This window comes from Diuraphis noxia, unplaced genomic scaffold (assembly GCF_037042655.1).
Source record: "Diuraphis noxia isolate RWA-SAM2 unplaced genomic scaffold, SU_Dnox_SAM2 contig0006, whole genome shotgun sequence".
NCBI lineage: Eukaryota > Metazoa > Arthropoda > Insecta > Hemiptera > Aphididae > Diuraphis > Diuraphis noxia.
Window position 1 is genome coordinate 16,860 of NW_028301716.1, and position 15,784 is coordinate 32,643.

The window sequence follows — 15,784 nt, forward strand, 5'->3', positions numbered from 1 at the left end:
ATTCCTACACTAGGTACATGTAGTCTTAGATGTTGTTTCAAAAATAGTTTTGAAGTCATTACATTTTTCATAGTAGATTTTGATTGCATAACAGTGTTGGGTTTAGCATCGTGCAAACAACTTAATCTACTACAACGAGTTAATGTTGTTAACAATAATTCTAGTCATATTCTACTAAAAGATTACAATGATATATTTGAAGGTCTAGGCTGCCTACCAATAAAATGTCATATTCATATTAACAACGAGGTCCAACCTATTATTGATGCACCTCGTAAAATTCCTTTTGCTCTGTATGAACAACTTCGTAAAGAACTGGATAGTATGTGTGATTTAAAAGTGATACAGAAAATTGCTTCACCAACGTCATGGGTTAGTTCAATAGTCATACTAAAAAAGAAAAATAATAAATTAAGAATATGCTTAGATCCTAGAAATTTGAATAGAGCAATTAGTAGGTCACATTATCCTCTCCCTACTTTTGAGGCAGTTAAAACTCAATTGAGTGGAACAAAATTTTTTTCAACACTGGATGCAACTATGGGTTTTGGATGATACCACTTGATGAAAAAAGCTCTGAGCTCTGTACGTTTAATACACCTTTTGGTAGATACAAATTTCTTAGGTTGCCATATGGTCTTAACTGTGCACCTGAAATTTTTCATCGTATTATAACTGAATTAATCTCTGATATTGATGGAGTTATTGTATATATTGATGACTTAATTATAACAGGTTCAACACTAGAAGAGCATAATCAACGACTTAAAAAAGTGTTTGATAGAGCTAGGGAAGTTAATTTAAAATTTAATAAAAGTAAATGTATAATAGGTGTTACTGAAGTAAAATTTTTGGGTCATGTTTTTAATAGTCAAGGGGTTAAACCTGATCCTGATAAAATTACAGCCATTGTCAGTATGCCTTATCCTAAGTCAGTTAAAGATTTACAAAGATTTCTGGGCATGATAAATTATTTAAGTTCTTATATCCCTAAATTAGCTGATGAGACAACACTTCTGCGTTCACTGCTAAAAAAAAACACATCATGGGTATGGGATGAAAACTATGAATCTGTGTTTAATAAGGTTAAAAACAGTATCACAACTGCACCTGTCTTATCTTATTATGAACCATCGTTACCACTTACATTGTCAGTTGATGCATCTCAATTTGCAGTTGGAGCAGTTATTTTACAGAACAACAAGCCTTGTGCTTACGCTTCACAAACCCTTACTTCTGCACTACAAAACTATGCACAAATAGAAAAAGAACTATATGCAATTGTTTTTGGTTGTAAAAGGTTTCACCAATATTTATATGGTCAAATTGTCAAGGTACAGACAGATCATAAGCCTTTAGTTTCACTGTTCAAAAAGCCTTTACATTCGGTCCCTCCTATATTACAGTGTATGATGGTAAATATTCAATCTTATCATCTTGATGTTGAATATGTCCCTGGTAAACTGATGGTTTTAGCGGATACATTGTCAAGGGCTCCACTTCCAGACTTTAATGAAGACAATATAAATGAAGAATTAATCTTGCAAGTTCAAGCATTTTCTGAAAACTTAGCCATTGGAAAACAATATCTTGTCAAAATAAAAAATGAAACTTTAAATGATATAGTATTGCAGAAAATTAAAAATATTTGTATGTCAGGGTGGCCTCTAAATAAGCCTCTTCTTGAGAATTCTCTCAAACCTTTTTGGACTTTCAGAGATGAAATTCATGTGATTGATGACTTAGTCTTTAAGGTTTATTGTTTAATTGTACCTACTAAACTTAGATCTGATATGTTAAAACTTATTCATGAAGGCCATATGGGTATTGAACGCTGTAGAAATCAAATAAAAGATGTATTGTTCTGGCCAGGTATAAACAATGATATTAAAAATGTTGTAGAAAGTTGTGAGGTGTGTCTTAAATATCAAAACAATAATACTAAAGAACCAATGATTAGTCATGCTATACCAGACCTACCTTGGCAAAAACTAGGTATAGACTTATTTCACCATAATGATCAAACTTATTTATTGGTAGTCGATTACTATTCAAAATTTATTGGTTTGGTATACCTATGGAGATAATATCGGATAATGGACCACCATTCAATAGTGAAGAATTTAAATTATTTAGTATTGAATGGGGTATAAACACTGTCACTTCTAGCCCAAATTATCCACAGTCCAATGGATTAGCAGAAAGATGCGTACAAATAGTGAAAAAGTTACTTAAAAAATCCTCTGATACAAATACAGACCCATATATTGCATTAATGCAGTATCGTAACACTGCTAATAATAGTTTATGCTCTCCTGCACAACTACTTATGTCAAGAAATATTAGAACTAAAATTCCTGTCAAATTGTCTAGTCTTAAACCAAAATTAGTTGAAGTAGAAAATCATAATAAACAAGTTTTCTCTAAAACTGATAAAGTAATGTCCTTTTATAATAAAAATACTAAGCAACTATCCCAACTAAAGGTGAATGATAAAGTATTATTTAAAATTAAGCCTAACAGTACATGTGTGTGAAGTTGGCCCCCCGACTTTGTCCAATCGATTCCAAAACTATGTCAATATTTTGCAAATTAATTGCAAATAATTGCAAATTGGTTTTTAAAATTTGCAAATAACTCATAAAAAAATTATAAGCAAAACCCCATTACGGGGGGCCAACTTCACGCAGCCCCCCGACTTTGTCCGATCGATTCCAAAACTATGTCAATATTTTGCAAATTAATTGCAAATAATTGCAAATTGGTTTTTAGAATTTGCAAATAGATATTTGATTTTTGGCGAATTTTTCAAGTTTTTTTGCCAGCCCCCCGACTTTGTCCGATCGATTCCAAAACTATGTCAATATTTTGCAAATTAATTGCAAATAATTGCAAATTGGTTTTTAGAATTTGCAAATAACTAATAAAAAAATTATAAGCAAAAACCCATTACGGGGGGCCAACTTCACGCAGCCCCCCGACTTTGTCCGATCGATTCCAAAAAGATACGTTTTCCTTACAAGCGTGGCATCTAGCGTAACCATAGACATATAGTCTTATAAGTCAATGAACGTAATTACTGGACATAGGACTGCATCTTACGTGGTCGTGCTGCTAAAAATACAATAGTCATGTCAAAGTCGCCAATGTGAGCAAGTGAGAAGTGACGTTGCCAAACTAATTAATTTATACCAATAAAATCAATTTTACTATTCATTATTATGTCTGTGAAATGTGAAGTTCACCCCACCCTTTCACACCAATGTCATCAAGCCGTTTACTTCAAGAAAGTAGGTGTTGGAAAAATTATAAGAGTTTTAAATGGACAATACAATATTGCATAATAATAAAATAATAACCCATTATATTATCATTTATCACCACACTATGCGCACCCGAGTAGTTAGAAAATACAAATCACACTATTTCTAATTATAGATGTAACTTAGAGCGTTTTGTCGGACTGGTTGATTCCTGCTTCTGACGGACAGAAGCATGTTGTGGCTGGTCGGGATTCTAACCGTCGGTATATTGTGTAAACAAAAAACATTATATTATTAATTTATTATCATATGCATTCCGCTCTTGACACACTGTCAATTTTGGTGGTTGACACTTGCGTTTTCATTCATTTATATTGTTTTATTTATTTCGGATGTATACATATTGTTATAATATTAGTTTATTACATTTGAAATAGTAGTTTTAGTAGTTCGCATTTACTTGTCACGTTTGGGAAATGGACAGTAAAAAGGTAAGTTATCGTTGATTGTTTATAAATTATTTAAATTTAATACAACCAGAAGTAAGAAAATAATAAAGAAATTAGTATAAGGATTGACTTTAATTTAATAATCATTAATAGGTACATTGTTTAATTTTTGTTAAATTTTTATAGGTAAGGTTAAAAAGACAAAAACTTGTTTTTATATATTAATATTCAATCTATATATTATATAGATCATGATTACATATTACCTCTTATTGTTTTTACAGATTATAGTGATTTATTATGATAAGGGTTGGGATTTTATAGTACTTAAAATTGAGTAAATATGCAAAGTAAATTTTTTAATTTGAGTTTTTCTGAAACATAAGAAATTTTTTAACTTATTTGGCCATTACTTAATTATTTTATAAGTAATATACAAATGCCTTTAAAATCCTAACCCTGATTATGATTACTAGAGCTGAGAATTTTTAGTTTTTTAATATTTGTCTAGAAAGTAGGTTACAGAACCGGGTAAGTGATGTATATATATGTTTCATAACGATAATAAGGGGTCTGCATTTCTGTAATGTAAGTATAATAAGTTACACTGAACATTGTATTTTGCATATCAGAATTTTTTTTTCACCATTAATTGTATGATTCAAGTACATCATATTATACTATTGTTTATTTTATTTTATACCATATCTTAAGTGCATAGTTGTTGTTGTTTTTGTGCATAACTAGCATAAGTGAATTCATATTTTCAGATTTATAAGTACTAAAAGTCCTTACTCCTCAGCCCTAATGACTACCAATTAAATAAAAAAATTAATTATTTGCACATACAATACTTTACGCAGATAACATTGTAATTACATTTTTATTGCTCAGATTATTAATACTACAAAACAATGTGCATATTTAATATTCATTATATGATCAAATGGTATACCTAAATAGGTATGGTATATATTGTAATAATTGGATAATAAAACATAAAATAACTAACTTTTCTCAAATAATTAAGTTATAAAAGTCGTTACCCCTGTACCACCAAAGTATAATATATTATATAAGGCAAAAAATATCCCATTTAATTTATTTGTTATTCTAATTTCAATATTTGTGCATCACTTCAAACTTGGAAAAATGTTTTTCCCGTGGTGGTATACAGGCCTAACAATTGCACATTAACAATAACGCTATTTATACATTCGTGTTTCTGAGACTGGAATGGTACAAAAAACGGTCTGAAATCATTTTTTTTTAAATTAAGGATACGAGAAAAAATATTTGTTAATATTATATAATTATACAATATTCTTTGAATAAAATATTTTATGAATTCACTGTCATTATAATTTTTAGCTACAATAAGAACAACTCATAAGGAACCTTGTATTAAATTTTCAAGTTCTTTTGGTCATCCAAAATTTTTTTACCAACACTTCAAAAAAAAAATTCTCATACAAATCGAAAATTTAAGTGGTCTATAAATAACTCAAAAAAAGTCAAAAATTTTAGGAAATTAAACTGTATATAGATATCTTTAACATAAACATTTGATGACAATTTCAAGTATTATTTATAGTGATTAGTTTTTGAATTATAACCATATAAACAAATCGATTTGGTCGAAAACTGTGTGAAAATTCCCGTTTTTCTGTCATTTTTTTTTTTTTTGTTTTTCTCGATTTTTTTGAAACTGTTGGAAAATGTTTACTTTTGACCTGTATAATGCACCAAGGATATTCACTTTTACATCGGAAACCACCCCCAAAGTTAGAAACTGAAGCATTATTTCGACTAGTTATACTGTAAACAAAAACAAAAACAAACAAAAAAACACACACATAATTGTAAAATCAATATATTCATCGCTCCGCTCAGAATTTAAGAATTCAAAAATAGCCAACGTATACCTAGCCAGATTTGCCGGAACTAATAGTGTGTTCAGGGGCTGCTTGAATTTGGCCCCTAATTTTAGATTTTAATCGAGTGATGAATGTATTGATTTTACAATGATGTGTGTTATAGATTCTGAGTGGAGCGATGAATGTATTGATTTTACCATGATGTGTGTTTTTATTTTTATTTTTTTTTTTTTGTGTCTGTCATCACGTTTTGGCCGTTTTGGGGCAGTAAAAGTGCTTCGATTTTTGACTTCAGTACCTCGTTCGATCAGAAAGTGAATCTAGTTGGTACTTTGGGGGGTCAAAAGTAATAAATTCTTAATACTTTTCTAAATAATCGAGAAAAACAAACTAAAAATTAAGGGAAAAACGGGAAATTTTACGCACACTCATTTTTTGACAAAATCGATTTTGGTTTTTGATGTAACTTTAAAACAAATGACCATAGGTACATAAAATTTTCACCGAATGTTTATATAAGTATATTCTATCCACCATGCAATTTTCAAAAATTTTCGACTTAAGTTGAACTATTCATAGGCATTTGAATTTTTCAACTTTTTTAGTTTTTTTTTCTATAAATATCGATAAAAATTTATTTGTTCGGTAGAAAAGCTTGAAAATTTAATACAAGGCTTCTAACACATTGTAACAATAGCAGTTAAAAAATATTAAAAATTCGTAGGCACGATTTTTTTTTATAAGCATTTAAAGTTCAAATTTTGACTAAATACGTAAAAATCACGAATATTTGCAAATAATTTTGAGTTAGAACAGTAAACTACTATAATTGTCTTATTAAGCTTCAAGAACAACCTTTTAGAATATTTAATATACTCTTTTAATATTCTAAAAAATTAAGTTGCTTATAAAATATTTTTATACAAATTTGTAGGTTGTAAAAGCTCCTGGAAGGAAACCATTTGTTAACCCCGATGAAGTATTTGCAATATTGAATAGCCGCATTGATAGGATATTTACGAATGAGGGTCAACTTCAGCCAATTTCATCAGAGATTTGGAAAATGTTGTCAACTGATCTAGGCCATAGAATTACTGCTAATTCTCTGTATATTTCTGTATATCAAAATAGATACTCTTGGCAATCTAAACTAAAAGCAATTATTGGTCTACATTTTGAGTCAAACACAAATGATTCGGATATTAACAGTGACGTATCAGAAAATTCATCAGATTCCATAAAATCCAAAACAAAAAAAAAAACTATTCAATTTTTCACTTTCCTATAAACATTTTTTGAAAATTAAACCGGCACCAAAAGAATATAAAGATAAGAATACAACGAGAGTTTATAATGTACTAAAGGCTGGAAAATGGACCGATATAGTCTATGATAAATTTTTTAAAAAGTTTCGTCTACCCTGCAATTTTATATTCAAACGTGGCAAAGTAGCCCGCGACCATTCTTCGGCGAGTAAATATATTCAATTTTGAGGTTCATGTAAAGACTGTTCTAACGAACTATATGGATGGTGTGATAGAAAACCGTATTCTGGTGAACCATTGAAAATCAATATTTCTACAAATGATACTAGAGATAATGCTATTAATCATATATCAAAACGACCATTAAAGGGTCATAAACGACGAAAAATTGGTAAACAACTATCAACAAATTTGGCCAGTAACTGGAGACGTGAAAATGCTGGAAAAGCGATGACATTTGGGGAACAATCACCACCAAATTTGTATAATTATGAGGTTTTAAGAAAAACCAAACAAGAAATTAAAGACAAGGATCTAGGTATTACAGTCAAATGTCCATTAATGTCACTAGTAGAGTTGAAAAGAAATTCTTCGTTTTCAAATGACATTCATGCAATTGGTATAGATCCCGTTTTTGTACATTATTGGACAATGCACCAAATCATAATTTATAAAGATTTTGCAAAAACATATTTTCGTTTGGCTATAGATGCCACAGGTTCTATCATAAAGAAAATTAAACGTTCAACTCTTAATGTTTTATCGGGTGACATTTTCTTGTATGAAGCTGTAATTAATACAGGATACGGTCAGATTCCTGTTTCACAAATGGTATCAGAACGTCATGACACTCTAACAATTCATTACTGGCTTGGTCAATGGTTGAAATCATCATTAAAGATTCCAAACGAAGTTAATTGTGATTTTTCTAAAGCACTTTTAGGGGCAATATCTATAACGTTTTGTGGAATGAGTCTACAGGATTACTTAGAAACATGTTATAAAGTTTTAACTGATCATGCAATTGAACTTCCTCGGACTTATATTAGAATAGATGTATCTCATATGATAAAAATCTTCTGTCGTACTAAGTGTTTAATAGGACATAAAAGAAGAATACTAAAAGAATTTTATGTTCGATGTCTAAGACTTTTACTTACGTCAAAAGATTTAGATACATTCACCAAGTTCCTCGATGCTATTTTTACTGTAACTTTAAGTGAAACAGACGGAGATTATGAAGAAACGAGAACACCCTCAGAATTGAGTAGACAATATTTATTAGATTGTATGAAAGGTCTAAGTAAAGACGACCCATTTGAAGAAAATGATCCTGAAGTTAAAACAGACACAATTGAAGATAACACAATTGACGAGGAAGCATCCACAGGTTGTATAAATGAATTTATAAGTGCTATTTTAAATTCTAGTACCATGAAAGCCACAGTAACTGGAAATAGAATATCAGCTTATTATTTGCCCGAATTAGTCCCACATATAATTAGATGGTGTCGAGATTTTCCATTATGGACTTCGGTGATGCTACATAAATATAATTCACCATATGATATAGCTACATCAGCTCCTGTAGAAGGAGATTTTAATACATTAAAAAATCAAATATTTCGTTTTGAACAAAAACCAAAGTCTATAGATCGATTTGTGATTCGTCATTTAAAAAGTATAGATGGATCAACTAAAGTAATGCGAAGCTCTCAAATAAAAAATAAATGCCTGCAACTAAATGAAATTTTTAAAAAAAGTTCCGAGGATGATTCTGTATCTCATTTCAACTCTAATACTTCTAAATACATATTTCTGGATAAAAGTAGTGATGAACTCAAAGGAGGTAAAAGAGATACTGGATTTGAACTAAACAGGAAAATGCTTGCTTATAATCAAAGTTCTGATGTACAATGTGAGGTCATTACGAAATCAAAAAACCCTCAAACAACATTTTTGGATTTAAGTTCTCCTGAAAAATCTCCACGAATTAAAGACAATTTCGATAATAGTAGTGATGAACTCAAAGAAGATAAAACAGACACAGGATTTGAACTTAATAGGAAAAGTTTTACGTATGATCAAAGCTCTGATGAACAATGTGAGGTCATAACGAAATCAAAAAGATATGAAAAAATATTTTTGGATGTAAGTTCTCCTGAAAAATCTCCACAAGATTATAACGATTTCGATTCATTAACAAACGTTATTAGTAACGAATTGGATATAAATATTCTTGAACAAGAAACTTGGAGAGGACTTGGAGGTAATCCTAATTTTGAATTGGATACTAGTTTTAATTTAATTACTGAGAAAAGAAAGAATCGACCGGGAAAATATATGACAGATGTACCTGAAATCGATAGAATTTTGAATAACCGTAAGCTCCGTTCAAATATGAATACAGTTTTGAGAAATGGAAACTCATGCACACCGATTCAACTGAATAAAAAGAGGTTTATCGTAAGAAACACATGTCCATTCGATTCAGTAGCAATAATAATTGTAATAGCATACTATGATAATCATAATTATAAATGTTATCTTGATAATTGTGAAAATCTTTTTATAAACTTCTGCAAAGATTTAGCTCTCCATGGGCCATCAAAAACTATTTATAAAGAAAGGGCTGCGATATTAAAAGATATTTTTGAAGATGCTACTGGTATTTCAGGTGTTGGTATAATTGATACAACTTGTAACATTGCTTATATCATCAACAAACTCTTAAAAGATGCACCATCGGCAACAGAAAGTTTAAGTTGTTCAAATGAAAACTGTACAAATAATAAGAGTTATTCAAATCCAACTATAATTACTAAATTTAATGGTGGATTTTCATCAATGGAATCAACGATTATGGCATACTTAGACTCACGCAATTTTGATTGTACTGCACTTCACTGTAATGGGAATATAACAGCCAAACGAAAATTGCATAACCATTTATTCGTAGAAACAGAAGTATTTGCAAACGCACTACAATACTCTCTAACGACTTTTTGTCATAACCACAATCCTGTGAGTATTATAATATTGTAATATTAATTATGAGTTAATTAATAAACATGTTATTTCTAAAACACAACAAACACTAAGTTTTCCATAAGTTTTGCTTCAAATAGCTATAGAGAAAATTTGAAGCGTCATTATAGGAAAAATATTTTGAGCGTTTGAGTTTTAAATTTTTATTAAATCGCGTAATGATAACGATTTATCCTCAAACCAAGTATATGTATATCTATGATAATATAAAGTATTATGAATTATGATAACTACATGCAATGGTTTTGGACAAATTGATTAACCATGCCTTATTCAAAATGCGTCTTAATTGAAAAATAATTTATTTGTTTAAAAATAGAATATATGACAATATTTAAATATAATATATCCTAGACTGACAGATCATCTCCGTTCAGAATCGTTTTTCGTATATACAATGATACCTATCATTGCATTCAAATTTAATTCCATCCATTACAGTAACCTACTGTACACAGTGCCGCAACTAGGTTTTGTAGGGCCCTGATGCTAAAAACTTTATGGGGCCCCTGTACTTGCATTATACAGTATAATGAAAAAAAGTCAGTGCACAGATAACCTTTGGCAGATCCCTAATACTAGACAAAATGTATGGCCCCAAATTTTTAAAACTTTTCAAGCTCTATACGGCTTGACAAGCAGTATAGTAATGTGGCTATATTAAGTTCATCATATTTTTAAACACATCTCCAACAATACATCAGTTATCAGTAGTCAAATAGTCAAATAATTAATAAAAAGTAATTCATTTATTAAACAATATTATATTCAAATTTAAATAACAAAAAATAAACAATCAATAGGTACCTACTATTATAATTTATAGGTATTATACAAAGATTTTACTTTAAAAAGTTTTTTTTTCTTGACTTCATATTAGCAAAGTCATTTATCAATTTTTCAATATCTAGTTATTTTGTCCTTGATTTTTCTATGTTAAGTATACTTATGCCAGTTAATCTATCTTGCGAAATAGAATTCCGAAGATAATTTTTTAGGAGTTTTAATTTGGAAAATGACCTTTCGGCCGTAGCTACAGTAACTGGGAGACTTAAATATATAATACAAGCTGTGAGAATTTCACTGTAAAGGGATGAAAGATCATATTCAATTATAAAAGATGTCAATTCTTGAATAGTTTGAATTTTTGTATTTTTAATAAATTCTTTTAATGAAATTAGTTGTCTTATTAAATCTGATGTCACATCGTTATTGTAAAATGATATGAAATCATAACAAGATTTAACTATTTCTGACTCTTTCATAGTAACTATATTTTGTGGAAGTAAAAATTCAAAATTTCTTGAAACGGAATGAAGTCCTTTAAATCGATCACGTAACTGAAATAAAGCTGTATCAATGAGAGGATAAAAAATTGCTATACGAAATTTTTCTTCAGGCACATCTAATCGTTTATCTCCTTGAATTTCTCCACAGTATTGTTTTGAATATATTTTACGGGTTGTAGGTTTTGTTATAGATATACCCCATTTATGGCATAATCCAGTAGCAACAAGTTCATCATAACCATCTCTCATTTTTTCAATTGATAAAATTGTTCCTTGCAATAAATCACATGCCTTGTGAAGATTGGTTTGTGGTGATTGTAATACCTTTGATACAATTGATAAAGGTTTTAAAATATTTTCCCATATGGTCATTAACATAACAAATTCAAATGATTCCATTTTTTTTTTTCAGTGATTTGGCTCTATTTTTTTCATCAGTTTTGTCACTTGTTAATAATATATTAGTTAACGATTTTAAAACATTTATAAAATTAAATTTTAGTGAATGCACCGCGTTGTGTCTTGCTTCCCATCGAGTGGCACACACTTTTTTTAATACTTTATTTCTTATTTGATCTGCGGTCTTCTCACCAAAAGCCAATGATGTCCATCTAGGTGCACTCTTGCTAAAGAACAGAAATATATCTTGTACAATATCAAAGAATAAAGCTACTTTTTGAGAGCTTTTAGCAATATCAGAAATAACCAAATTGAGGTTATGAGCTGTGCAATGAATGTAGGAAGCACTTGGTACAACATCTGAAATCCTTTTTTGGACACCAGTATATGCACCACTCATAACTGATGCCCCATCATACCCTTGACCTCTACATCTTTTTATGTCCAATTTAGCACCATGCTTGATTAATGGATAAAATCCCAAAAAAGATTCCATTATTTTAAAAGATTTTTCTTCATAATCAACTATAACATATCTTATAATTAAACTAACCTGGTCTACTTTTGTGATATCTTGGGTTGAGTCCATTATTATAGCAAAGCATTGAGCATTTCGAATCTCGTCACAGATTATTTTTTTAACATTTGATGCCAAAAGTTCTATGAGCTCATTCTGTATTTTCCAACTAAGATATTTTATTTTCATCTCTTCATTGTAAAGTAACTTGTTCAATACAGGATCATATTCAGCAATAAGTTTAACGGTGCGTAGAAAATTTCCTTCTGAATCAGTATTTTTTTCCCCTTCATTTCCTCTTAATGCACAGTTTCCAGCAGTAAGACTTAGAATAATTTTTATTAATCTGGTCAAAACATCTTTCCAAAATTGAGCTTCAATTGATATTTGTTTTTCTACATTTTTTTCAATTGTTTCATTTTTAATCCAAAGTAATCGTATTTGAACAGCTTCTAAGTGTTGATGGGATTTTTCATGTTTCATTATTTTAGTACTCAAATTTTGCCAGTCACATATACCATGAATCCAGTTATACTTGAAATTTGCGTTTAATCTGTTGGCAAAGAGCCAACAAGTTTCACAGTATACCTTATTCATTATAACTGAAAAACAAAACCATTGCCTTGGAATTTTCATTCCAGTTATAGTAGTCAAGTGATAATAATCAATTGAAAAAGAATGACCAGAATTTTTCAAACTGACATTTTTCAAAAGATATTTGTTTGTTGGCTTACATGGACCATATGCGATGATTTGTTTCTTTAAGTTAGAATCAGTAATGTTGTCAGGGAATTTACCTCTATCAGTAGGGTATTCTGAATTCAAATCAAGTGTAGTATTTGCCACTAAAAAAACAAAAACAATTGATTAAAATAAACGATAATAAATAAGTTTAATAAAATAAGTCAGTAAAATAAAAATAAATAGGTTTGTCATATTAAGAAATTCTTAGTTATTGCATAAAATACCCAAAAATGCTTGTAAAAAAAAATAAATATTATACACATATTTAAAAATAGTCAGATACTGACATACTGTACAGAATTCCTAAGCAATACATAAAATGTCATGACTATACATATTAACGCTAACACAAAATATATTATTTTATTACCATGTATAGCAGATGATTCAGTGTCCAATATAATATCTGATTCAACTCCATGTCTTAGATGGTAATTTTTATCTAAAATAAATTTTAAAAATATTAAGGATTATTTACTGTTATTTGCTTAAATTGTTATATTATAACAAACAATGTTAAGTTAAAAAATGTAAAACTTTTTAGGAAAAAAAAAAGAATACACAATAATAATAAAATCAATTATTAAGTACCATTTATTGCAGGTGATTCAGTGTCCAATATAATATCTGATTCAACCCCATGTTCTAGATGGTCATTTTCATCTAGAATACATTTTAAAAACCTTATGGATTATTTACTGTTATTTACTTAAATTGTTATATAAATCAATGTAACATATTATAAATGCTTAGTTAAAAAATGTAAGACTATTGAAAATAAATGTTTGAAAAACATATACCAACTATTCATTATATTTTTTTATAAATTAACATAACATAAAATATAAAAACACAGTATTTTACAATATTTGAGTATTGGTAATGCAATATTTTTTTAATAAAGAGTTATAATATGAATATAGAGTTAGAAATGCTACTAGTAGCTACTAAAATTACAATATTCACAGTAATTTATTGTATTGGTTAGGTTCTAAATAATATTCCTAACTATCACAATTTGAAAGTATTCAACAACATCGTAGTAATTTCTTGTTGGGACTATCGATGTAATTCATATTATTATATTATGTACCTAATGACTTATTGTTATGTATTTTTAGGTAATCGTATATCTGCTTATTTCTGACACGGTACGCAGCGACAGCCAGTACAAAGTACAGGTACCGTTGCGACCGGTCTACGACTTAATCAACCACCACCACGGGTGACAACGACGCGGCACCGTCAACTCTCCCTCCACGCCGCAAAGGCTAGGCGGGACGCCAAGACAAGTCACGCCGGACGAGTACCGGCCGCCGCCGATCGTGAACTCGTTCACCGACCGTCGTACCGACAACCGAAAAACGGACGATCAATACGACACACCGACTCGTGCGCGCTGACAACGACACTTAGTGTTATTTCATTTTCTTTTTGTTCATCCAATTGCTTAGCGAATAAACGTGGCCTAGCCACATTTCACCGTACCGTCAGTGTTAAGTTCTTGGGTGTTCCCTCACCACACCACTATTACCTTACCACACCTGACCGGCCGACGCTACACCACCTAAACACCAGCATCGCCGTGTCAAATTGGCCGGTTATGTGCCTGTTTGGGCATCGGTCGACCCATTCATATGCGGCCTTAATCGCTGTCACCGTAGATTTGATACTTATGTATCCATGTTGCTCACCTATGGTGTTAACGTTCGTTTCATCTTCGAGTCTCTTTATAATTAGCGATTCAAGCGCCTTTCCAAACGTGGGTACTAGACTGGTGGGCCTGCATGCCCCAGTGCATGTTCTATCCTTTTTGCCCGGTTTAGGAATGATTATCAGGTTCGCTTCTTTCCATGGCGTTGGGAACGTTTCCGACAGGAGGCATTGATTGAACAAATCAATGATCCTTTGGGAAAGCGTCGGCCAAGCTTTGCGGAGCATACCGCCCGTGATGCCGTCTTTGCCTGGGGCTTTATTAGGTTTTAGTTTCCAGATGGATGACCTAACTTCGTCGTACGTGGCATTTGTCATCGGGCGGCCGTCTTGAGGTGCCATGATTAACTCTGATGGTGTGTGGTCATCAGGCAGGAATGCATCCAGCAGAGTGTCTATTGTTTCCTCTATGTTTTTTGTGTATCGTCCCTCTTTATTTTTAAGGGTGGACGGCCCTTTATTCATGCTAGATCCTTTTTTGGCCCAGTTAAAGGCTTTTCCCCAGGTGTTTGTATTCGTTTCCTCGCTAAAGATCCTCCAGGCATCCATTTTTGCCGACCTTATTAAGTGCAGGTGCCTATTGCGAAGAGCGGCGTAATTAGGACTCTTGTTACGCCTGGCGAGATTTAATGTTCTTTTGGAGTCGCTTAGTTCGGCGGTCCACCAAGGTGGGAGCGTGGCCAGGTTCCTCCTTCGTCTCTTTAGAGGGATTGATTTAATTGCAGCATTTCTTATAATATTCGTTAGTGTCACGCACGTGTGTGTATATCAGTTACGGCGTCATCAGCTAGTTGATTGAGTTGTGCTAAGGTGTTTTGAAACTTAGACCAGTCCGCCTTCCCAACGTTAAAGGTTACGGTTTTTACCTTATTGGGGACGTTCATTTCTGTGTGTAATTCAAAGCTTAAGCTGTTGTGATCGCTGTCCGTGTCGTTCTCGACAGCCCAGTTTTTAATGTGTCGTTTCAGATTGGACGTGGTTAGAGTTAGGTCTATGTTTGATGAGCCCATCTGTGCTCGTTCGTACGTTGGTGTGCTATTGGGGGCGTTGTGTATGTGCAGCAGCAGATCGTCGATCATTTCCTCAATAGTTCTACCTCTGGCATTCGTATTTTGGTTGTGCCAGCGTGTGGAGTGGCCATTACTGTCTGCACATATCAGCAAGGAGCTATGATCTTGGGCGATGGAGCGTATCCTTTCGGTAAAGTCCGTGGTAGGTCT

The 15,784-nt window shown here is 31.4% G+C and overlaps 1 pseudogene; it reads right to left on the bottom strand.

Annotated features, from left to right (window-relative positions):
- Positions 1 to 10,744: 10,744 nt before the first annotated feature.
- LOC149054417 (zinc finger MYM-type protein 1-like) lies at positions 10,745 to 11,595 on the bottom strand (annotated as a pseudogene).
- Between the last annotated feature and the right edge of the window lie 4,189 nt (positions 11,596 to 15,784).